This window comes from Cyanistes caeruleus, chromosome 14 (genome assembly GCF_971803275.1).
Source record: "Cyanistes caeruleus chromosome 14, bCyaCae1.hap1.1, whole genome shotgun sequence".
In the NCBI taxonomy this organism is placed as follows: domain Eukaryota; kingdom Metazoa; phylum Chordata; class Aves; order Passeriformes; family Paridae; genus Cyanistes; species Cyanistes caeruleus.
The window spans coordinates 13878738-13902117 of NC_141714.1; the positions used below are offsets into that span (position 1 = coordinate 13878738).

At 47.1% G+C, this 23380-nt stretch overlaps 1 protein-coding gene across 6 annotated transcripts in view; it reads left to right on the plus strand.

The window, feature by feature from the left end:
* The first annotated feature begins 8537 nt into the window (after window positions 1-8537).
* Window positions 8538-23380, plus strand: part of FHL1 (four and a half LIM domains 1) — a 32928-nt gene continuing 18085 nt past the window's right edge. For 2 of the 6 annotated variants that reach the window (XM_086850834.1, XM_086850835.1), the window contains exon 1: window positions 8538-8685. The gene's annotated coding sequence lies outside the window, so the exon portion shown is untranslated. Of the gene's footprint in view, window positions 8686-9731; window positions 9891-11494; window positions 11643-11957; window positions 12226-23380 lie in introns of those variants that run through there. The other 4 variants (XM_086850837.1, XM_023926006.2, XM_086850838.1 and 1 more) reach the window with 4 other exon arrangements.

A 23380-nucleotide genomic window follows, 5' to 3' on the forward strand; every position in this document is an offset into this window, starting at 1 on the left:
TCTGCAGCCAATTTGTGCTCATCGTGCCTGTTTGCACTGTTACAAGAGGACTTTGTCTTGTCACAACTGCAGAACAGCGTTTCTCAGCAGATGTGGGGAGCTCTATGGAGGAAACTTCTTGGTGAGGTGGAGAGGCAAGGGTGGAAGAAGCCAGTGGGGCCAAATACAATCTCACAACAAAATCGCAAAAAATTCTTTTGGCCACGTGTGTCTGTGATTGGAGAATAATTGGAAGGTGAGGCAAGTAATGTGGAAATGGAGAAATGGTGTCCTTGCTGACAACCCTAACAAAATCTGCCAAGCCAATGGGGAGACCCAGGGCCAGGGTGTGTTTGTGTACTCTCTGTGTGCAGTGCAGGCGTAGCAGCACTGCCCAGCACAAACACTGCTTTCCATCTCCCCTGCTCAGCTGGGAGCCTTTGTGTGTCATTTATCCCAAAGGCATTTGCAGCTCACCTGGTGCCTTTGGCCAGGTTAACATCAGAGGCTGCTTTGCACCTTGCTGGCAGGGGCAGCCCTGGGGACAGCCTGGCTGCTGGTGCCCTGCCATGTGCAGGGAGAGGCACAGCAGCACAGTGGCTCTGATGTCCCTGAAAGCTTCTGGACCACAGACAGGAAGAAAAGCAGTCTCGGGGTTCTGGCTGCTGCAGAGGTGAGGTGTCAGGGTGAGGCTGTCACTGGAGAGCTCAGCCCCAGGGAAAGCAGAATTCCAGCCTGTCACCACTCAGCGCTGCCAGAGGTCTGCTCTCAGAACAGTGTTTGGGACCAGGGGCTCTGGAGCATGTTCCTTTGGGACTTGCAGTCCTTAAAGAGCCCCTCCTGGTGCTTTTCCTGTCTCCAGTCCTTACAATCCCTGCACTTAGACCCTGGGTCAGAGGCTACAAATCTCTTAATGAGTGCAGGAGTCCAGTAAGGTTCAGGATTCTGGGGTAGCAAAGCCTTGAATCTGTTGTCCAATATTTAGACATGTGTATATACAAAAGGATTTAGTCTTTATTAATTGTCCTTTTGTAGGAAATTCCATCAGCTGTCCTCCTCCCAGGGGTGCCAGGGATGCTCCAGCCCCAAGGAGCCCATATATGGTTGCAATCTCCTAAGCCTGCATGTTCCACAATAGTGTGGTCATGGCTACTTTTAAGGATATGTGGGAACATTGCTCCCTTTCCTGTGTGCATAAGCTCCCAGGAATGTGGAAAAAGATTAAAAATGTGCATAAATTAAAGCTGTCAGCTCCGTACAGTCTGTCAGCCCTTCCACCTGCAGCAGCCAGGGTAGTTATGCCAGTCTACCCCCACGGGTGCTGTGCTGGGCAGGGCAGGCACTGCGGGGCAAAGGATGCTTTGAGAATAGAAAACACCAACTGGCTGAGCATGGAAACACTTGACAATGTAAACGTGCCTGGGCTGAGAGAGCAGCAAAGATTTGCTCTTGCCCTTCCTCCTCTGGCACCAGTCTGAACCAAAATGCACTTTTCCTGGCCAGTAGCTCCAAGGGTATGACCTTAAAGACAGCTAAGGACAGCAGGTCTCCACATCCTCACACTCATTCTCTGCAGTGCTTTGAAGTATCTCCTCTGCACCCTTTGATGATGGATGGCTGAATCTGCTCTTCTGTGATACAGCTCACTCTTAGAATTCCCAGACGTGCAAGAGGAAAGAGAACAAGAGATGCAGCATTGGTTGCTTTTCCCTTTTCTCAGGTAGTTAATATTAATCACTGGTGCTTTGGATATGTTATGTGAATTCTCCCAGGTTCTGAAGCTTTTGAGATCTGCAATAAGAGAGAATTGGAAATGTCTGTGTATCTCAGTGACAGATGGGCCAGGTTTAATACAAATTTCTTCCCTTCTCCATGTACTCTGCCATTAATTTTTAGTTTTGAAATAGCCCTGAACACCCTAAAGGTGTTTAGCTAAATGATGTCTGAGTGGTCTGAGGTCACTATTTGCATTGGTGCCCACTTGTCAAAGTGCTAAATCAAGGGTTCCTCTGACGAGACAGCTCAAGTGACACAGTTCTGAAACTGCCCAAGGTGTGTCTGGGGTATGTTTTCCATCCTGGGAACCCAGACCCATATCTGCTGCTCACACAAAAATGTCCAGATTCTTACAAAAGCCAAACAGATGTCCCTTGTGATTGCTTTCTGCTCTGTAGTTTTGTTGCTGAGATATCTGCTGTCGATAAAATACCTCAGTCCTGGTCAGATGCCCAAGAGGGCTCAGGGCTATTGTCCTGCTCAAGAGAAGCCAGGCCAGTGGTACTGTGACATTCCTAAACTCAGCTTCATCAGAGACTTGTTGCTTCAGCTGCAAACTGTGCTCCAATGACAGAGCTGATAATAGACTGGTGATGCTCGTGACAAGGGTGTAAAGGTTGAGTGAAAAAACTCCCTGGAAAAAATGGATCATCCTGGCTTTACAGATATTTAGTTTGAGATTCCATAGCTGGCATTTGGCCTCAGCAATGCTGGCAAGACTGAATTCCATTGCTCTAGGGAGAAGAGCCCAGCTAGGGGCCAGGCAGTCCTGCCTGGATGGCGCTGGAGTGTAGTAATGGATCTGAACAACCCAAGCTATAGTGTGCTCCAGATAAACTGTCTGTAGAATTTCTTACCAGACTATCTGGAATTTGTTAAGGTTGCTGAGACATAATTTGCTCTAAAATAAGAAAGAAGAGGCTGATAAACAGAAAAACAAGACCACAAGAACCAGATAACAGAGAGTGGTCAAACACCTGGACTGTGACCAATCACATCTCCTGAACGAGTGGACAGAATAGAGGCACCAATCAAGAAATGTGTGACTGGCGTGGGCAGTAGTTTTAGAATCTATAAATTAGTGCATAATGTAAACAGTAAATGGCTTCTGTATAATCATATTGATCAGAGGTCCTGAGCTCCCACACTGGAGCAGCTCTCTTTGCAGAGCTGGCTGGGCTGCCGTGGATACACCACCATCAGAGAAGGATGCATGGGCTCCTCAGGCTGGGAAAAGGAGCATCCACTGGCTCCCCAGGAACTGACTCAGGACACTGAGTGGAGATTATGGTGTTGCTGGAAGTCCTGGAGCACGACAAGCAGGACAGTTAATACCTGGAGGCCGCCGTGCATCTGATGCAGCAGAACGAGTAAAGCTGAGGCGCAGCGTGTAAATATTTATAGCCAGTTACCAGGTTTCATATTTGGCCAATCCCTCTGTCCCTCCTGGCTCCTACCACTTGATGTTTGTGAGTTGCCAAGGACACTGGCAGGGGCAGGATCCTCTCTGCAGGGAGCCAGGGGCAATGCTGTGGCACTTGGAGGCAGCAGGGCTCTGAGTGACCTTTCCTGCAGCCAGAGCTGGTTCTGGCTGTTGCTGCCACATCACAGCAGCACCCACTGCACCCACCAGCAGCTTGGGGAAGGGGGACACGAGGCACTGACCAGACCCCCAAATGGCAGCTGAGGTTTCCTTGAGGGAGGTGGAAAGGGAATGTGCAGCACCCTTTTTGTCTTGGGACATGCCTCTGTCACCTCTCATGGCAGGGAGCTGCTCTCCTGAGGGGCTGTTTCATCAAAATCAAAGCAGTCTGGGCACAATTTTCTTCCTCAGATCCAGAATGTCTAATGCCAAATATTTTTTCTTGCTGTTGGTTCAGTTCCTTTTTCTGTTCCCAACTCTCACTTGAGCTGCTGAGGGGAAAAAAAAAATCCCAATCTGCTTTAACTGAAGAGATTTATTTCAGTTTGGAAGTGGCAGGAAGACAGTTTCTCTGTAGCCATGCATATGTCTGAGATCTTTCTCTTGGGTCTCTCAGTTTGACTTCAAACCATTGTTAAATCACTTTTCCTCAGCAGAACTCAGCAAAGAGGTGAGTTCTGTCATTTTTACTTAAGAGACGATTCCCAGAAAATTTAGTTTAAACCAAAGGCAACAAACCCATGCTCCCTTTGTGCCAGCTAAACTAAGCCAGTTGAAAATCCCATCTGACTGGAAGGAGAACAAAAGTCCAGCACAGACAAATCTCCTTCACAGCTGGGTATCAAGTCTAAAATCTTTTGTTCAAGAAAGCTGCCTGACAGCTATTTACTGCAGCTCCTTCAGCACACTGAGCTCAGGAAATTGCATTCATAATTTCCTTAGTGCCAAATGGTTTGTAATTTTCCCATGACTATTTCTTTTTTTTGTTTGTGAAACAAAGCCTCTGGAAATCTTGCACAAATTTACTTTTTGCCTAAGTATGAAGCTAAGAAGAAGTATATAGTTTAATAGGATACCATTCACTTGATTTGTTTGGCATAGAGAATAAAAAACCCAACCTCATTTGTGGCTAAGGTTTCCATTGATAGTCTTATGATATTAATACAATCTTTTTTTTTTTTAGCAAAGGAAAATTGATCTGATATAGAAATTCAAAATACTTACCTAGCCAGTGCTGTTGGACAGAAGAAGAAAGCAGAAAAGGTGCAAAGGTGTGACCTGGCTTTTCCACATCACCATCAGTGCAGGCCTGAGCAATCAGTATGTTTCCCAGTGTCTTTATGTGAAAGAAAAAGGCTTTGATTTATGCAGAGGCACTTGGGTGTGGTGAGCTGGGCTGGTGATCAGTTCCAGCCCTGGGACAGAGCTCATCCAGAGCCTTGGGCAAGTGGCTGCTTTCTGCACTTGGGTCCTGGTGTAACCCCAGGCACCATAAGGGTTGTTTAGGCTGGTACCTTGGAGTATACCAAATTTAACCCTCTGCACAGATTCAGATGCCATTAACTATGACACTAAATATGATTTTCACTGGCATTAATTGTGAGTCACAAAAAATCTCTATGTAGGAGCCAGAAGAGCATTTATTAAGACTCCCCAGCTCGAGGCTGTGCATCCAGAGAGACAAGGACATGCTGGTGGCAGGTGCTGGATGGGGCTGGGGTGTGACTCTGCATCCTATCCCATGGACTGCAAGATGCTGTGGCAGCAGAGGAGGTTTGTGGGAGTCTATTGCAGTCCACGTGGCCAGCTCTGCTCTGGAACCAGAATCTTCTCCATGGGGTACTTCTGAGTGTGAAAGCTTGCTCTCTTACCACTTGTCTGTTGTTGCAAAGCCTGCATTTTAAATCTTCACGTATCTTTGCTTCCCTAGGAGGGGAGCAAAAAATGGTATTATGTCTTTGTGTACACACAGGAACCCGAGGCACGTTGGGCAAATCCCTCCATCGTGGTCATGCTGACAGGTGAACAAACAAGGGACTGCAGGCACTGAGCACCCCTGCTCCTTTCTGGAGCGTGTCCACAGCATTCCAGCAGCCCTGGAGCCAGGCAGGTGTTGCCTGAGGGACTGATGTTGTGACTCAGCCCAAGGCAAGGAACCAGTTTGTACCATGATGGGGAATTGAACTTTGGTGCCCTGAGCTACAGCAAACACTGTGAGTCTATGCCTGCTGTTCCTCATGTTCATGGAATGGTCTAATCCAGTTGTATGTGCTTCTTCGTGGTCCTCAGCTTTCTAATTGATTTGATTTTAGCTGCAGACTCAAGGAAAATTGAATTTGTCATGCTTTGAAAATTTCCTCTGCTATTAAAACATGTGTTTTACTTATGTTAGTCTGTGGGTACCTCAAACGAAATTTTTCCTAGACTAAAATCTAAAGCTAAAATTAGTAAAGTAGCTTAATTTTGGTCTGGTGCCTGAAAGCCATCTTTTCAAATCTGGAACATGAAACTCCTTGTGAGTCTCCACAAGGAAAAACTCCAATATTAGGATAATTATGTATAGTAAGATAGACACGTGTATGTCTCTATAATATGTATCATCACAAATGCCTTTGCTCTGTTTAAAGGAAGACCTTATATTCTATTGCTATTTCTTTACCTCATTACTATTAGAAACCTTTGTTAAATCTCTCTCAATAGGTATCCACCCAGGAATTGATAACTGACAAGGACCAAGAACCAAACCTCTTTTCAAATTTTATCTGTTTGGCTTATGTAAATACTCAAATATTTGATAGATTCCTGTTACTGTTTAATGTCTGGCCAAGGTGTTTGCTGGAAGGGCCAAAGTCTGGAAACATTTAAGCAAACTGTGCCCCAGCAGTTCTTGAAGTCAATGGAAATTTACTTGACTTCAGCAGAGGGTGGCTGAAAAGTTCTAGAGCAAGCAGTAGTTGTGCAGGAATAAAGCTCTTTTTCTGGCCAGGCTGTTCCCCACACTTCAGCCTGTGGGCTCTGCTCAGGGTTAGGCAGGGTTTGCACAGCCCAGGAGGTCGAGGATGCAGGGGCAGAGCTGTGCCCTGTCCCAGGGGTGTGGGCCCAGCTGGGGCGATGCCCGTGGCCACAAGCTGCCTGCTGCTCCCACATCCCTGCTCGTGGGCCAGCAGGAAAAAACACCAGGACCCAGCACATGAATGTGGATGGAAATGCCGAAGTTCAAATGACCCTAGAGCAGAAAACCTCGATCCCTACCCTTGGCAGAAAACCTGGCATGTTTGAATAGCCCCTTGCAGGCTGTAGATAAATAGCTGTGACTGCTGCCAACATTCCTTGAAAACTTAAATTGTTGCTGGAAAGGCAGTTGGAAACCTTAGTTTCTCTTGCCTTTTCCAAATGTAGCCTTGCTACAGTCAACAGATGGGTCCACTCCTGTGGGGCTCTGGTGCATCATCTTTTATAAATGGGAGTCACCTTTGTAATTTTCCATGCACAGAAGGAGCAACTTGTTCTGGAAGAAGCATTTTGGACTCTGCCAAAGGACGCCAAGAGAGCTGACACGGCTGCTCCTCTTAATCTGATAGCTGAGCCATCCCTGCAGCTGCTTTTTAAAGGTGGGAACAATCTTTAGCTAGAGCCCTTCTCCATGTGCAGATTCTGGTGTCACTCAGGAAAATCTGAGCAGCAGTGATGTCACAAATAACACAGCCACTGTAATTACTCATGGGCTTATTCACTAGCAGGCTCTCAGTGGGTGATTGTCCAGCTTTTGGAAATCTCCTTTGATCCCTTGATCCAGGTTTGCTGATGGTATCTTAGGGCTATGCCACAGAAATACTTTGACACTAAATTGGGGAAAGCTGAGTAGTCTTGTGCATGTCACCTAATACAGTCATAATCCCTTTTTTTTTGTGGCTTGCTGTTTTGCCTGCTAGATTAAAAGAATCATAGAATCATAAAGGCTGCAAAAAGCTGATATTGAGTCCCACCATTAACCTGACACTGCCAATCCCAGCTCTAAATCATGTCTCTAAACACCACATCTACATGGTTTTTAAGCTCTCACAGGGACAGCAGTTCCACCACTTTCCTGGGCAGCCTGTTACAATGTTTGACCACCCTTTGAGTGGAGAAATATTTCCTAATATCCAATCTAAATCTCCCATGGTGCTACTTGAGGCCAGAACAACTTGGTCCTTTTCTGGTTTGTTCAACCAGTGATGAAGAGGAATCCACTGACACCCCTCAGCAATTTCACCCTCACCCCCTTGGGTGTGTATGATTTCCAAGCCACACTGATAGAAGGATTGCAGCAGAAACACAGAGATGTCTGTTTCTGGCCAATCTGGCTGCTCTCACTGAGGATCACAGCCCATGGTTTGTGGCTGACAGGTTGTGGTGCTCTCCTTTAGATCAATTTGGAAAGCAGTGTGTTGTGTATTCAAACTCCATGGAAAAGGCTTTGCATCACTGATGTTTTAACCACACCGTTCCAAACCTTCCATAACCCCTCCCTTACTTACTCCCAGAGAGGAATGACTGAAGTGTTTCAGCTTTTCCATTACTTTGCCTGCCTGGAGACTTTGTGCTGATGGCTGTGAGGTAATGAGCTGCTGTCAGGTGAGTTCCAGCTGCCTGCAGGCCTGAGGCTCCATCTGGCCACCAGTTATCCCCCAGGGCAGCAGAATGGTGGGATGGTTGAGGGTGTGGAGACTGATGGATTTCTTTCCCTATTTGTTCTCTTGAAATGATTCACAGCCGGGCAAGGTGTGCACCTGGGGCTGAAAACAGACTTTGGAAAAGCCAGAGGACAGACTGAGGGAGCCATCACTGGGGCCTCAAGGGATCAGCTTTCCAACATGATAGTTCTCCTTTCAGCAGGGAGGCTGTGTGAGCCACGGATGCTTTATATTCCAGTGGAAAAGGAGCCCATCCAAAACAGGGCACAAATGGCTCCTACACAGTCAGGGATGTGGATGTGACAGGAGCAGCCAGCCTCTGGGGCTGCCTCTGCTGGGAAGGCTTCCTGATCTCAGAGGCTGGTGAAAGCAGGTGGCTGTGTGGTGAAAGGAGGATGGAGCCTGTCAATTAGGGAATTAACAGGGCAGTGACCCTGGGGAGTCAGTGTGGATAGGGAGTCAAGAGGCTTTGTGATGGTACCTTAAGCCCAAAATAGCTGCAGCCCTCAAACTGCAACTTGGAAGGGGGAAAGAGCCCTTCCCAGCTGTTTTGGACTGTTGGGAGGGGAAAAGAGCCCTCCCCAGCTGTTTTGGACTGTTGGGAGGGGAAAAGAGCCCTTCCCAGCTGTTTTGCACAAAGGGGAGAGAGGGGATAAGGACTGATAATTACTATAATGAGGGGGTTGGTGATTATTTTCACCTGGAGCTCAGGGAAGGGCTGGGTGGTTCACTGGGAGAGGAGGGCTCTGGAGGGTTTGTGTGTGGAGATTTTCCCTGCTGGTGTGAAGAGCTGCTGCGGCTCTGTGTGGACATGTGTCCCACCTAGGGCAGGTGAGTGGGGCAGCTCTATCTCACACAGGCTGAGATATCTCACCACTGTCAGCCTGGACTGGGGTGTGACACCATGGGGACACCATGGATAGGATGTGTCACACCCAGCCCAGCTTGGCTTGTGGGACACAGGACAGCCAAAGCCACCCATGGGGCACAGGAAGGGTGTTCTGCATGGATTCACCCCAGGATGTGCTGGCTTCCTTCCACTGCCACAAGCAGGCCCCACAGTGTGGAAGGGATTCTCCCTCTGTGGCTGCAGAGGCATTTAATGGAACCAGCACAGAGACCCAAAGGATGAATCAGAACACATCTTTTTCTCCACTGGTGCAGATGATCCCTACTCTGGGGTGAGCCCTTGGCTTTGGGGGTGTCCTGCCCTTGGGGTTTCTTGGAGCATTTGGCTGTAGAGCAGCCTCCCCACACCCTCTACAAACTCTGCCATCTCCAAATAAAGTTTCCTAGCAGATAGATTTGAGTGAGTAATTCAACCAACTCGGTTTTAAGTACTTCTGCTTATAATTCATTTTGTTTGGATAGCTAGTCAAGGATGTATTGGATCATTGGAGTCCTTCTTTTTTAGATTTATTTACTGTGTTTGCCAAAAATCAATTTGCAGGGTAACTGATTATCTTCCTTAACAAGCACTGGTGGTAGTAGGGGATTGACTCAGGGTTGACTCAGTCCTTTGCAATGAGTTGTGTCATTCTTGCACTTTATTCTTGTTTAATCTGATGCTTTGGCAGAGATTTTTATAGTGCTATACCATGTCTGTAATGTGGCAGTGCCTCAGTGCCCATTCCTGGACTCTGGTTATGTGCTGTCCTTGCTCTCTAAATCATCCAGTGCTCTTTTCCAAACAGAATAAAGCTGCTGCTGTGATAAGTGCAAGCTTTGGGGTGCTTAAATTCTTTTCTGTCAGGTATACTGGTCATTTTAAGCTCTGATTTAAGATCTGATCCTGCACACACTCACTTTCTGGCAGGAGCAGCCAAACTGAAGATGGGGTGAAGAACTTGCTCTGACTATTCTCTTTTTTTTTCTAGATGTGGCATTGTGCTCATGGGGCTGGGTAGTGAATCCAACAGGGATCTAAAGGATGCAGCAACTGCAGGATGAGGCCTTGAGCTGCAATCCAATGAGAACAATGAATTACTCTAATAACAGCCTGCTCTGCTGTAACCAATGACAGCCACATTAAAGAGGTGAATTTATTATTTAGCTGCTACTCTATTGAGCTGATGGACATGAGGCCTAGGAGTTGCTTTTGATGGTAGCTGGTGTTAAGGATTTGGCCATGAAATCTCTAGTTTGTGTTGTATGTGGAAGGCATCTAATACTTTAAATAAGAGGCAGAGGATCCTGATAGCAGCCTGATGACATTCCCTGCAGATATGGGGTGCTTGTTACACTGTGGGTGGCCTGCAGGTGAGGGTTGTCAGGCACTTATCAGAGCGCTTGTGCTTCTCCAGGATGCATCATCTGCTTGGAATCTTCAAAGATGCAACTGCAGAGGGGTAGGATTAGTCCCCAAATACTCCTGTGGGGGCAGAGGCAATGGCTGGTCTCTGGTGTAGGGACCCCATTGGTACAGATGCCTCTGGAGCAGTGCCTTTCCCACTCCCCTCTCCTCCTATTTCTGTTTATGGCCAGGGCAGGAGAACTCCTGATTTTGTTTCTATTTGACAGGAACTGCTTTCAGGGTAATTTTCCCTGGTGATGTTCTCCTACAGTTGTGCAACACCTGGCTTATCTTTGTATCCTCACACTCCACAACTCTGGCTTCTCCTGGAGTTCTTGGCTTGATTTATCTCAGTGGGAATGCTCTGTCTGAATGTTCCATCCTTGATGGGTCTCATCTCTGCAACTTCTCATGGATCTCATGGATCCTAGAGCTGCAAACACCTAACAAACATCACATCTTAGGGGCAGGGGGGTTCTGCTAATATTCTTGTAGGTCTGGTGGTTGGTTACAGCCATTAGAGAAAAGCTCTCACTAACAGTAAGTTTTATGTTTGCTGGGAGAGCTGTTGGAAAAATGAGCTGGAAATGGGGTGTTTGGATTCCTTTGAAAATCATGTGTAAACTTCAGTCCATAGTGATAAACGATGTTGGTGTTTCACATCTGTGTTTTATGCATGCCTGACGTTGTTCTTGGCGAGTGGTGGCGGTCTGAGCCTTGATGTTCTTGTCCCTGCTTGGGATGTTGTTAATATGGATGATGCAGTGTTGGAGGAATCTGTGGGACTTACCTGTTGAATGAATAGAGACACAGAGAAATATGAATGTTTTTGTAAAGAGAGTGTGTTTGCTCTTACACAATGTTTTTGTTTTAGTAGCAAAGAGAAATTCCTTGGCCCAAGCATAATGATCTGCTTTCCAGGGATACTGGTGCTGTGTCCAGCACACCTACCAGCCTCTCTTGCCATTAGTCAGGAGCTCTGTGGTGGCTCTCCAAGGCACCACAAAAGCCTGTTTGTAGAGCAAAAGCTCCAACACAAACACCTCTTGTTAAAAAACTTAGTTACTTGCTGGGCCATGTGTCCAATAGCAGAAAAATGGAAGAAAGTGGGATAAACTCAGAAGAATATAAAAAGAGTAAGGGATGGAGAAAAGGAGAAATTAAAACAGATGTGAATGTTGTCAGATTTTTCTGGTGTGGTGCAGCACAGGGAGGCAGGTTTATTTAAAATAGGAATGAATTGCTACCTGACAGTACTTTTTTTCATGTTTGCTTTGAAGAAATGCTCCTCTTTTGGCATATTTTTTTTCTGTGCTCTCTTCAGTTGTGTCCTCTCCTTCCCTGCAGACTTCTCACTTAAAATCACTTAAATCATCCCTGCTGTTCTTTTTGTGTCCTGCAAACTCTGTCTATGAACCTGAAGGTGATGTGCAACTGAGCTTCCAGGAAAAGCTTTAGCATCGAGAGAAGGTTGTTTGGACAGGGCAGGAACCCGGTGAGGCATCTTCCTGCAAAGATTTTGTGCCTCATTTTCCTTGTCTGGCACTTTTTGGGGCATCGGGGCTGTTCCCAGCCTGCTGCATCCCACGGCTCCCATGGCAGCTCTGTGCTGCTGCGGGCAGGCTCGGAACAGCTCTGCTGGCAAAGCGCCACCGCTGCTTGGGGTTTTACCCCCACGGATGATGCCGTGACCCTGGGAGGAGTTCCCACCTCCAGCTGCTCTGCGGCCAGGAGCGGTGCTCTATGCTGGACTAACTTTTTTTTTTTTTTTTTTTTTTCCTTCTTTTGCCATGCACCTCCCTGCTATAAGCGTGGAAGCCGCGTTCCTGGGGCTGGACAGCCCAGCCTCGGAGCAGAGCGCTCCGGGTCCGTCCCGCAGCGCTCCATCCCTTCCCTCCTCCCGGCAGCGGCCGCCCCGCAGCATCCCCGGCTCTCCGTAAGCACATCCTCCCTCTCTCCCTCTTGAGCATCGAATCGCCGGGCAGGGAGCGCTTCAGCATCCCACGCCTCGCAGATCTTTGGATTTCAGGGCTGGTGCTGGTCTTTTCTCTGCCTAGTGGTTGCTGTGCCGGAGAAGGGTTTGTGAGAGCAGGGATGGGGAGTGGGAAGCCTGTGGGTGTGTAATGTGCTTCTGAAACATTCTCCAGCAAGCAATTTCTCCGTGGTTCACTGAGTTAGCCTCAGAAACTGCTTGTTTTATGGGTAGTTTTGGAAATGGGATTTATCTACGTTCTTGCTTCTGATTTCTCCTGCATCCTCTTTTTCTGACATATTCCCTCCTGGAAGGTGGTTGCTTTGAAAGTACCGGCGGGCTCTGGGGTATAAATACAACTTTTGTCTTTGCTTCCAAGTTGAACTGGTGCTTAGGGAGCATTTGAAGTGGTACTGAGTCGTGTAAGAGCTGTCAGCTCTGTGCTTTCTTGGGCAGGCGATCAGATGTGCCTCTTTGAGGCTTTTAATGAGAGCTGGGGAGGAAATAACTGAAGCAGAGGCTGTTTTGTGGGCTCTCAGGTGATGGAGGAGCAAACCTGGGAGCAGACTGGCAGTAACAGAATTGGGGAATATGGAAATGCAAGGTTTTACCTAATAATTATCACGTTTTCCTCTTTCTTTCTGTATTATGGAATATCAGGCAGTTACAGAGTTCCTGCAGCTGCCCCCATGTGAATGCAAACACCTTTAGCTTTGTACAAATGCTGCACCCCTGTATCAGCATAGATTTGGGAAGTCACTTGCATGAGTGAAGTTGTATTTGCCCACCTGTTTGCTAGATGGGTGTTTTGGTCATTAATCTTTTCTTTAGTAACTGGACAAAAGCTAAGTTAATGCGTGGGACTCTGGTCCAGTTTGTGTTGTGTAAGTAGGAGCCTGTCTGTGGTTGAGAAAGGGATATGACTATTTTTTAAACCACTGAAATCTAGCACGTGGAATGGGGAAAATTATAAAAACTATCCACCTAGCAAATAGCCTTTTACCCTGTTTTCAGAGGAAGAGTGTTTTTTGAAAATCAAAAACAAAAAAACTTCCGAAAGGAAACTGATTAAATTCTTAAGCCATGATGTACAAAGCAAATAGCTGATCAAGCAACCAAATATGGCTTTGAAACGTCAACTTTCTTTTGTAATGATAAAAGCACCCACATACTTCAGTGACAACACCCTTTTCTTCTTTTTTTCTCAAAAACAGCATTCTTGAATTCAAACCAGTTCCTAATTTTTCCTTAAGGAGCTCAGCATATAACAATTCCTTCTTGACTAATACCTGAGAGAAGAATGTGGGTAGGTGTTTCAGAGCTGGCACAAGTGCAAAAAACCCCTCCAGATGTCAGTGCAGCAGAAAGCCAGTTGCTCAGATTTTGGATTGTGGCTCTGAGGAACGAGTTCAGGGCTGGGATTTTACAGTTGGTTTCTGATGTGCACTGCTCTTCAGGAATTTTGGTGGGGGAACATTTTCAGGATTGGGCCCTTGAGCTGTTTCTAGCAGAAGCTATTCCCTGCTGTGAGCAATGGCTTGTCTCCCTGTGTGCTGGTATAATTCTCTGCTTGGATGTAAACAATGGCAGCTGTTCAAAAGGAGGCAATGTTTAGGGTACTCAAACACTTGAAAATAAACACTCTCCTGCCCATCTTGGCTGGCCTTTATTTAGGAAGCAGCTTTTCCATCGAACTGTACCGTGAATGGAAAATCCAGATATATGGTAGGAAGCAGCTGGGGGAGCACAGTCAGGTGCCTGTTTGTGTCCATGCAGAGGGGAATGATGCTTTCATCTGTAATCTAAATCCTTATCACATGAATATGGCATGCAGTCCACACCCATTGCACTAGGATGTAACAAAAGCTTTAAGGGACTGACCTCCTTGTCCCCAGGAAGAAATTTCCTTCCTTCTGTATCACAGAATAGTTTGGTTGGAAGGGAGCTTTAAAGGCCATTTAGTCCACAGGGACACCAACTAGGCCAGGTTGCTCAGAGCCTTGTCCAGCCTGGCCTTGTACACTTCCAGGGATGGGGCAACTACCACCTCTCTGGGCAATCCATGCCAGTGTTTTACAGGTTTTTCCAGTGTAAAAATCTCCTTCCTTGTATCTAGTCTAAATCTAACCTGTTTCAGTTTAAAACCTTTGCCCTTGTTCTGTTGCAGTAGCGCTGCTAAAAAGTTTGTTCCTATCTTGTGAGTCTCCTTGAAGTACTGAAATACAATTCTGCAATAAGGCCTTCCCAGAGCCTTCTCTTCCTCAGGCCGAGCAATCCCTGCTCTCTCAGCCTATCTCCAAAGGAGAGATGCTCCATCCCTTTAAGCCCATCTTCCCTGTCTCACCTGGCCTTGCTCCAACAGCTCCGTGTCCTTCCTGTGCTGGGACCCCAGGGCTTCATCTGCAGGTGAGGCCTCACAAAATGGAGCAGAGAGGCAGATGAGAGCCGGCAATAATACTGCCCCCTCAGCAGCAGCCTGTGTGAATTGTGTTCTTTTAAGTTTATTCACCAGCCAGTGGAAGCATCGGGGGATTTAGGTGGAAAATTCCCCTGATCTTTGCTGATGAGACAAGGATCACACAAGCCTGTGTTCAGCATTTCCCTTTTTGTGGTGCTGCTTAGCCCTGAAGTCCCAGTGGCATTAAATGCAGCAGGAGAAGCCTCACCACCAGCAATGTGCAAAGTTTGCTGAGGGTTTTGATTGGTATTGATTTGATTGCTCCTAAATCAGAGCGGCTCCCTGGAGAGCCATGGGCACGCTCTGGCGCCAGGCTTCCACAAGGATCACATGGAGATGCAGATGTTTGGAGGGCTGAGCCAAGCAGTCAATGCCTGCTTGTCACCCTCGTGGTCCCCAGCCACTGTCATCTTGTGCCCTGCTGGTAGGAGAGCAAAGGTAGCAAAGCTCAGATTTCAGATTCAATTTTATTGAGCAGAGTGGACTCACTTTTGCTTGAAAAGATAATGGAAATCGTGTCTATGCAATAAACCTTCCCAGAACTGACCTGTGATTTCATTAAAAAAAGGCATTGTAAGTCAAAATACTACAGCTTGATTCCTTGGGATCTCTTTTTATTTAATTTCTCTGTTATAGAAATGCAGACAGGGAAAGTAACAAAGCAGAAATGTCTGAGATCAGTCATTTTGTGTCTGATTTTGGCAGAGTGAGTGTGGGAGGAAGAAAGAGACCTCATATTTCACTTAGCTACTCTGATTGGAGAGGAGTTTCAAGCAGATGGCTCTTGAGACACTGGGACTCTAAAGAATTAAATGCTATTTAGATAAATGCATGCTTCCATTTTTGCATTGTGGTTTTGGAAGGACTATGCCATATACTCTGGCTTCAGTTCTTTTGTCCACTAAAAGTCCTGTTTGCAGCCACTTGGCTGGGTGTGGGACCAAGGGACTGGGGCTTCCCTGGGGTTCAGAGACATAGCCCAGCTTGTTCCTCTCCCCAATGTGCTTTAACTGGGATTTTCTGTAGCTGAGCAGCCCAGAGCCGGGTCTGGGAATATCACCCCAGCTGGCTTCTGGAGGAATGAATTGGAGCCAACAGGCTGAGGCTGGTGTGTGATGAGCATTTCTCTCTGCAAAACCTTCCCAGGACTGTAAAGCAAAACTCTCCTACCAGAAATGGCTCATTTTGCTGCTCAGAGTATTTCCTGCAAAGGCTTTGCTCTGCTCCCAGCTGCTGGTGGAAAGCTACAGAAAAGCCCTTGATGGGGCAGTGCTTACCCTCCCTGCAGCACACACTGAGGCAAGAGCTGGCCCTTGATACTTCCAGAGTGATTCAGGTGTGTGAAGTGCCAATAATGCTGCCAGAGCAAATTCCTCCTCTCAGAGCAAGAGAGCATGGCATTTTCTGTGGGACAAAGGGATGGAGGGATGCTCTCCAGCTTTTTCATCTCCATCAGAATAGATGGGAACTAGGGTTTGTGTCCTATGGCAAAACATTTATTCATAAAATTCATAATTATATTCATAAAATTACATTTAAGTCTTTGGAGAAAATCAAGGCAGGGTGAGGATTGCATTATAGCCATGCTGGAATGGTATAGACAGAGTTGGAAGCACTCTTTCAAAAAAGGCTGAACTAGAGTTCACAGGAAGAGGTTGGAGAGCTAGGGCAGGGTTCCTGGCAGTTCCTGGAGCTGTAATCCAGGGTGAAAGGGCAGATATTTTGCTGTGTGCCTGACTGGAAACTTTCAGGCAGTTACAATTTTGGTTTGGATGCTGTTACAGAGTTGCATCATTTTTGTAAATACAAAATTCAAACCCTCTTGACTTAGATCTGATGTTTTCAGAAGACCCACTTGTTCCACAGATGTGCCTCATCATTTTTCTGTTCCTTGAGGTGGCCCCAGTGATTGTTGTCATTTGGGATGCATCCCCCTGCAGAGCTGTCTGTGGTGTGAGCTGGCAGCCAAAGGTCATAACTGTGAGGGATTGAAAGTCATGGGACACGGCTGCATTTGTGATCTGTTGGGGTCAAATACAGAATGCTACTTGTCACCCAGATGTCTAATGAAGAACAGGGAAAAACTATTCCTTCAGGGAAGAATCACTGTAGGGCTTCCTTGTTAATAATCCCTTTCCATCCCTGGCAAGGGGAAATGAGCAGAGTGGAAAAGAGGAGACTAAAATCTGCCTCACAAGAGGCTGTCTAACAGGTAGAGCTTGAGATTTAATAGTTTGGATCAAAATGTTTCAGAGCTTGGAACTTGGTGAACTGAAGAGCTATGGGGAAATTAATCTGTTCTCCTGTTTCTATTGTGATGTGGATGGGGAGGTAAATAACAGGAAAAATAGCTAAAATGACCGAATGGAATAGAAAACTCTCCTAGAAAACCTGCCCAGTTGTCTTCAAGACATAAGAAACCTTCATTCTTTATGATGCTTTGACATATGAAGGAGCTTCAAATCAAATACTGGCTGGCTCCAGTGATGTCTGTCTGCTGAAATGATGGGTTTAAGACCCGTGTTCACAAGAAATTGCGTGTACTCCATATACCAAGGGACTCCTGCAGGGAGGCACAGTTGATACAGAGATTTATAATCCACCTATTTTGCTTCAGGGCCCTTTAGCACTGCAGCAGCTGGCCCAGAGTGTGTGGGTTCTTGTGTTACACCAGCTCTCAGCTGCAGAGGAGTTCAGAGCTTCTGGCAGAGCAAGAATTGCTCTTGCTGTTTTGCTTGGACAGAGCAAAAAATCCACTCAATCCTCCAAAACTCTCTCATATGAACCGTAGTGCTGGACATGCCTTTCTTCTTGTGCTAAGAAAAATAGAAACAGTTCATCACACTAAAGCCATGACTGGTCCAGCCCACAGTGGTTGTTAGCTGACTTTCCTGCAGGGATTTGGCTCCCAGATCTTCCTCAGAGGTCTTGGTATGGGAATATTCAGTTTTCATGTGCTTCCAGTGGTCTCTGACCAAAGATCCCCTTAACTATGACACTACCCTGAATATAGCCCTCCTACTGCTAGAGGATGCTGGGGTGGGAGAAAATAATGTCCTTTCTTTCAAAGAGATGCCCCAAGAGGTGGGAACCATCTGGGCTTGGCAGGCTGCTCACAAGGCATTTGCTGTTTGTTTACCTTGGGACTGGCTGCCCCTGGCAGTTGTTACCATTAGCCTTTCTTATCTGTTCTTTTCTATAATAAACACTGGAGCAAAGGTTTGGAATTAGTCACTTCTGAGGCACTGCCTGCCTCCCTTTCCAGCTTCTGTCTGATAGTCCCGTTTTTGGACTCTTGAGTCTTTTCACTTCATTCTGTGACTGTTGGTTTTCCCCTCATCTCATTGCACTGAGATAGCAAAGAGCTCTTTAAAATTCCTGGTAGGTGTGTCATCCCCAGGGCTGCAGCATCCCAGCAAACCGCTGCCTTGGGACAGCTGTGTGCACTTACAAGGCTCTTGCTGTGCAGAGATTTCTCTACCTTGACTTACCTCATCCAGTGGATGAGTTTGATGAGTTTCTGACTGATGGCTGCTCAGCTGAAGAGCCCAGAGAGGCAGTGTCAGGATCCCAAGAGCATTCCAGGGGCCTGGCAGCGTGTCCTGCTCTTTGGTACAACATTAACCGCAGGGCAGTCAGTGGTTTGAGGGAATGCAAACACACACAGCACCTCCTGAACACAGGTGTGTGGTCCTCATCTGGACTGAGTGACTTTGCTTCCACTTAGAAATTCCCTGGTGATCTCTAAGCGTTGTCCTGATGTGGACTTGCTTCAGACAGTACTGGAGAGAGGCACTAATGAACAGCCCAGGGTGCGAGGATTTCCCCCTCTCTGGTCTCACTTTAAAAATACACAGAGCTATGTATTTCACTCAACACATGCAAATTGAGTTTCCTGTCTACCCTTGCTCTGCCACTTGAAAGCCAGTCATGCTTCCCCAGGGGACAGCCTGCCAGGTGAATGTCACTTGATGTAAAACAAGTATCTCAGTGCTGCCTCTGGAAATGGCCAGGATGACAGTGTGGGATCAGGATTGGAGGGCAGCCCACGTCACCTCACAACAGCCCAAGGATACCCAGTGGGGATGCCAATTTTAATTCTTTCTGGTGTTACTTTGGTGGATGCTAGGACACATCATCCACACCTTGCCATAATATTCCCTTCTCTCTTGTGCCATTATCACCATAATGATTTATAGCCAAAGGTGGAAACTTTGACTCTGGATCTGTCCCTGTAGGGATGGGTGGATAGGATGGGTTTCTTGCAGTAGGTGAGGGACACACCATTCGTGTTTGGGGATAGATTTGCTGATTTTTTGGCTGGAGAGGATTGCAAACAGCATCCCTGCAGTTACTCTGCTGTGCTGGAGAGGCTGTAAAACTTGTTTGGGGTGGCAGGGGGCTGCCATAAAGGCTCACCTGTGGTGTGTGTGAGTGAAAGCCATGCCTCACACCCCCTTTCCTCGATTCCATGTTGCTGGGGTGAGCCTGAAGGCAGCTTTCCCTCCACCTTGCAGGGCTCACACCGCCCGGAGCGCTCTGTGAACACCTCCTGCCCTCCCAGCTCTGCCCCAGCCCATGCTTCAGTGCTCTGTGTGCTCTGCTAGACACTGAACCAAACAACCAATAAATCTCTTACAGACCAAGGAGTAACTTGTTTTGGTTACCAGGGAGATTGCCAAGTGCAAATTCAACCTGAAATAGCGATGAGCTCATCCTTGGAGCAGCATCCGTGCCTGAGCCAGAGCAGCCGGATGGAAAAGGAGCCAGTGCCAGGAATGCTGTCTGCTCCACCGACAGCTGGATGCTCTGGGAGCTGTTTTGCCAAACAACTTTTGACTTGTAAACGAGGTCGGGCAGGGAATGGTGCCTTGAAGCTGGCTGCTGAGACAGGGCTTTTACAATTCCTGGAAGTGTAGCAATGATATTCCTCGCGGGAGTGTGGGCTGGAGAGCTTTGGAGGGGGGGTTCAGACACTGCAAAGGTGGCCTTCTCTGCTATCTCCCCTATCCTGGAAACTTCTCCCTGTGAAAGGATTGTGGGGATACTGAGGTGCTTGACTTGTAGGTAAGGGCTGGTTCTGAGCAGCTGGTTAGACAGGAGCACTGACAGGCCAAGCCTCTCCCTGCTGCTGCCCCAGGGGCTGGAGCAAGAGCTTGGAAAAACCTCACCCTCTTCTGCAACAGACCTGGGGCAGGAGATTGAAAATTTGGACTTGGGCATTACTTTGCACTGAAATATCCTCAGTTTAAGCAGGTCAGGACTGGATTTTTGGAGCCCCCTGGGCTCTGTGGAGGCAGAGATGCCATTTCTGGGATGATGGAGGTTGGGGCTGGAGGGGATTCTCGTGGAGTGCCAGCTGTGCCTGAGAAAGGCAGGATAAAGAGGCTGTGCTGCACTCAGTCTTGTGGCAGGAAGGGCTCCTGTATCATCCTGTACCTTTCTCTGCTAGGACAGAGATGTTTCCAGAAGCACTTCATTCAATGGACCAGCATTTTCTGAGTAAGTACGACTTTTAATTGAAAAGCTCTGTCTGTAGGAGCTGTGCTATGTGCTATAGGAGCTGTCTGTGCCTGTCCCTCTGCACCATGGTGCTGCAGAGGGGGAAGCTGACAAAGTTGTTGCAGTGGTCTCTGCTTGGGTTTTCTTCCCCATTGCTGAATTATCAAATACATGAAGTTGTGTAGAAATACATGAGAACATCACCTGGCAGCTGTCTTGATGAAGCAATGTATGAGCCCCTTACCAGAGGCCCACTGATGGATTTCAGCAAATCTTTTAAGATGTAGTTACCAGGGAGTGAAAACAGGGAACAATTATCAACAGCACAAATGCAAACAAAAGCTGAGCCCCTGAAAAGTGATCCGTGAACCTACTCACATGATGAAAAAACATGTTCCTTTTTTGGATTAACTTCATAGCTTTCTGAAACAAGGGATGGAGGTTGTATCTATAAAAAGAGATTGGTTTCACCATGGGTATTTTGTATTTTGGAAGTCTTTTATTATAATTTTACAATCATGAGAGATCTGTAAATTATGTGTTCTTGCAAGTCCCTTCCAGGGCTGTGGGTGGATTTTTTCCCAGATCCTTTCTGGAGCCATGTGGGGAATGCTTTGGTGACGTGACCGAGCCCCTCAGCATCACAGGCAGCTCTCAGTGCCACCAGTGCGTTCAGCCATCAGCTTCAGGGAGAGGTGTCAGGAAAGACTGGTCCTTGGAGCAGCCTGGCTTTTGAAAGAAGGTGATTTTCATGTGAGGACTTAGAGCTGAGTGAGATCTGGGTGAGACAGACACCTTTTATAGCTGCAGGGTGGGCAGTGCTCTGGTGTGCCTGGGGTGGAGTCTGTGTGACCCTGCTGCACAGCACAGCCCTGTGCCCCAGCCATTCTGACCCCAAACTGCCCATAACTGAGCTGGGCAGCATGCTAAGAAACTTTAAAACCTACAAATGCCACGTGGAGCATTTTATCTTCTGTTTTCAGCATCTCTTTGGAGATGAGATGCTGCTTGTCTGATGTGAATTGTTTGCATGTGGTGTCTGATGTTCCTTTGTGTCGCCTCTTTTCTGTGGGGTGAAGCACTGGATAACATTTGGGAGCAGGACAGGCATCCCTGCAGGTCTTCCCTGAGTCCTCCCCTGGTGTTTCACCTTCTTGGTATCAAGGTGTGTTTGCCTTTTGGCTGTCTCTGGGTCACTAAACCCACTGCTGTTCTTTGCAGGTCCAGGACCAAGCCTAACCTTGTCCAGCACTGGCACAAAGCAGGCAAGGCCTCCTAACAGGCCTCCTTCTAGCACAGCTGAAAATTTGTCTCAAGGGGTACAACTTTACTGAAGGGACAGCAGAGTCCTTGCTATTGCAGGAAAAGCCCTCCATGATTTGGAAACCTCACCCTTTCCCCATTGTCCTGCAGCATTCCCAGGGGGACGCGGTGCTTGCGGGCTCTCATGAAGTGCGCTTGCACAAGCTGGTTTTAAAAGAAAGCAAACCACTGTTTCACATCTGGTTTAGCTTTTTGACAGTTTTCTCTGGCATTTGTGTGCAATTAGCACTGCTTTTCTGTCACATGGAGCCCATCCTCTAATAGCTGGATGTGGGCAGCAGTTGCAGAGCTTCCAGTGATTGTATTGAGAAGGGCTGCGGGCTGTTCGTTGTCCCCGAATTTATTGTCTCTCTGCTACTTGAAAACAAAATAATTTTTTGGGCCTGAATCCAGCCCCAGAGCAGGGGATGGCTTAATCAAACACACAAGCACTTTAACCAGCTCCAGCTGGTTTATTTCTATGTTTAAAATCACTCTTCTAAGCATCTCACTTTTCTTATTCCAGAGTTTATATTTAATTAAAGTATCTACACACAGACTTTGCCCATTGCTTCAAGATGCAGCACTGGTAGAAATGCTGTAACATGCAGAGCTGCTGTGAGACCCTTGGAGGAGCATTGGAGAGACTTCCCTTGGCTCTGAATGCCCTGGCCTTGTGGAGGAGGGGGATGAAGGAATTAAATTTAGCAGTTTCAGTAACCTCACCTCCCCACCCTCCTCTGGCCCAAGCTGTCTCTTACCAAGTATTAGTCTACTGATCTTAACATTTCCAAGACACTAAAGGAACTCGAATTTTGCTAGGTTACCAAAAAACTAGAGTGGGAGTATGTTGGGGAGGAGAATTCCCCTACTTCCCTCTTCAAAACAGCCTCTATCCTGCAGATAATGACACTCAGCTGGGATACCACAAACCAGGGCAGGGCTCTGGAAACCATTCTGGGCTGGGGCTCTCTCGTTTTGGCTGAAATTGAAACCTAACCCTGATGAAAGATTTAAAGATATTTGTTCCTTTTGTTTTAATATTTGAATCTGTTTTCTGACTGACCCCACAGGTAAAATTTTCCTGTGTGGCCCAGCTCTGATGTGACATATTTCCAGAGAGACTTGGGATCCTTATCGCTATATGAAAAATGAGATTTACATTCCTGTATCACACAGGCACTTTGAAAATATTATCCCTGACTCCAGAGAAATGGCTCATACATTTTAATGCCGTTATTAGAAATCGAATTGACAACACTTATCCTCAGTGGAAATTTCTCTGCAGCTCAGGGGAAAATGTACAGAGAGCACTGGTGGAGACTTCAGAGAGCTCTTGTCATCTTGAGATATGTGTGCTTCTGGTGCAGTGTCTGCTGAATGAGAAAAGCAAGATTTGATAAATGCCAGAGAAAGGGGAAAGTCCATGGGGCAACAGGAGTGGCTGAGACAGCAGTGGGGCTTCAGACATCCTAAAGATCCTCTGGGCTGAAGGGAGAGCAAAGTGGTGGGGATACAGGGGCTGCTCTGGCTTGTGTGTCACAGGGTGTGGTGGAGGTGTTGCACACAGGTGCTTTATTTGCTGTAAGTGTAGAGAAAGGGAACTGGATGAGTGCTGCCTTAAACTGGCATGTGAGTGAAGTGCTGCTGAGGGGCTCAGGTTGGTGAGAGAAGCAGCAAGGAACTGCAACAAAGAAACCCACTCAAAACAGGTTGCTTTTATAACAAAGTCTTTTTAGTGGTGAATAAACTTGCAAGATCTGGCTGATCTGTGGCCTTTGAGGAGCACTTCACATTGGGCTGCAGGACATCTGGAGCCTCTGAGCTGGGAGCTTTTGCTCCTGAGAATGGAGGGAGGAAGAGGGACACAACTGGCAAAATACTCAATGTGGTGCCAAAGAAGCACTTGTGAATCTGAAGTCACTCCAAGGTGAAGAGTTTCCACTTCTCCTGCCCTTGTTGTTGCAATGTGGCCCAGACTGGCCCGGCCTTTGTGGTG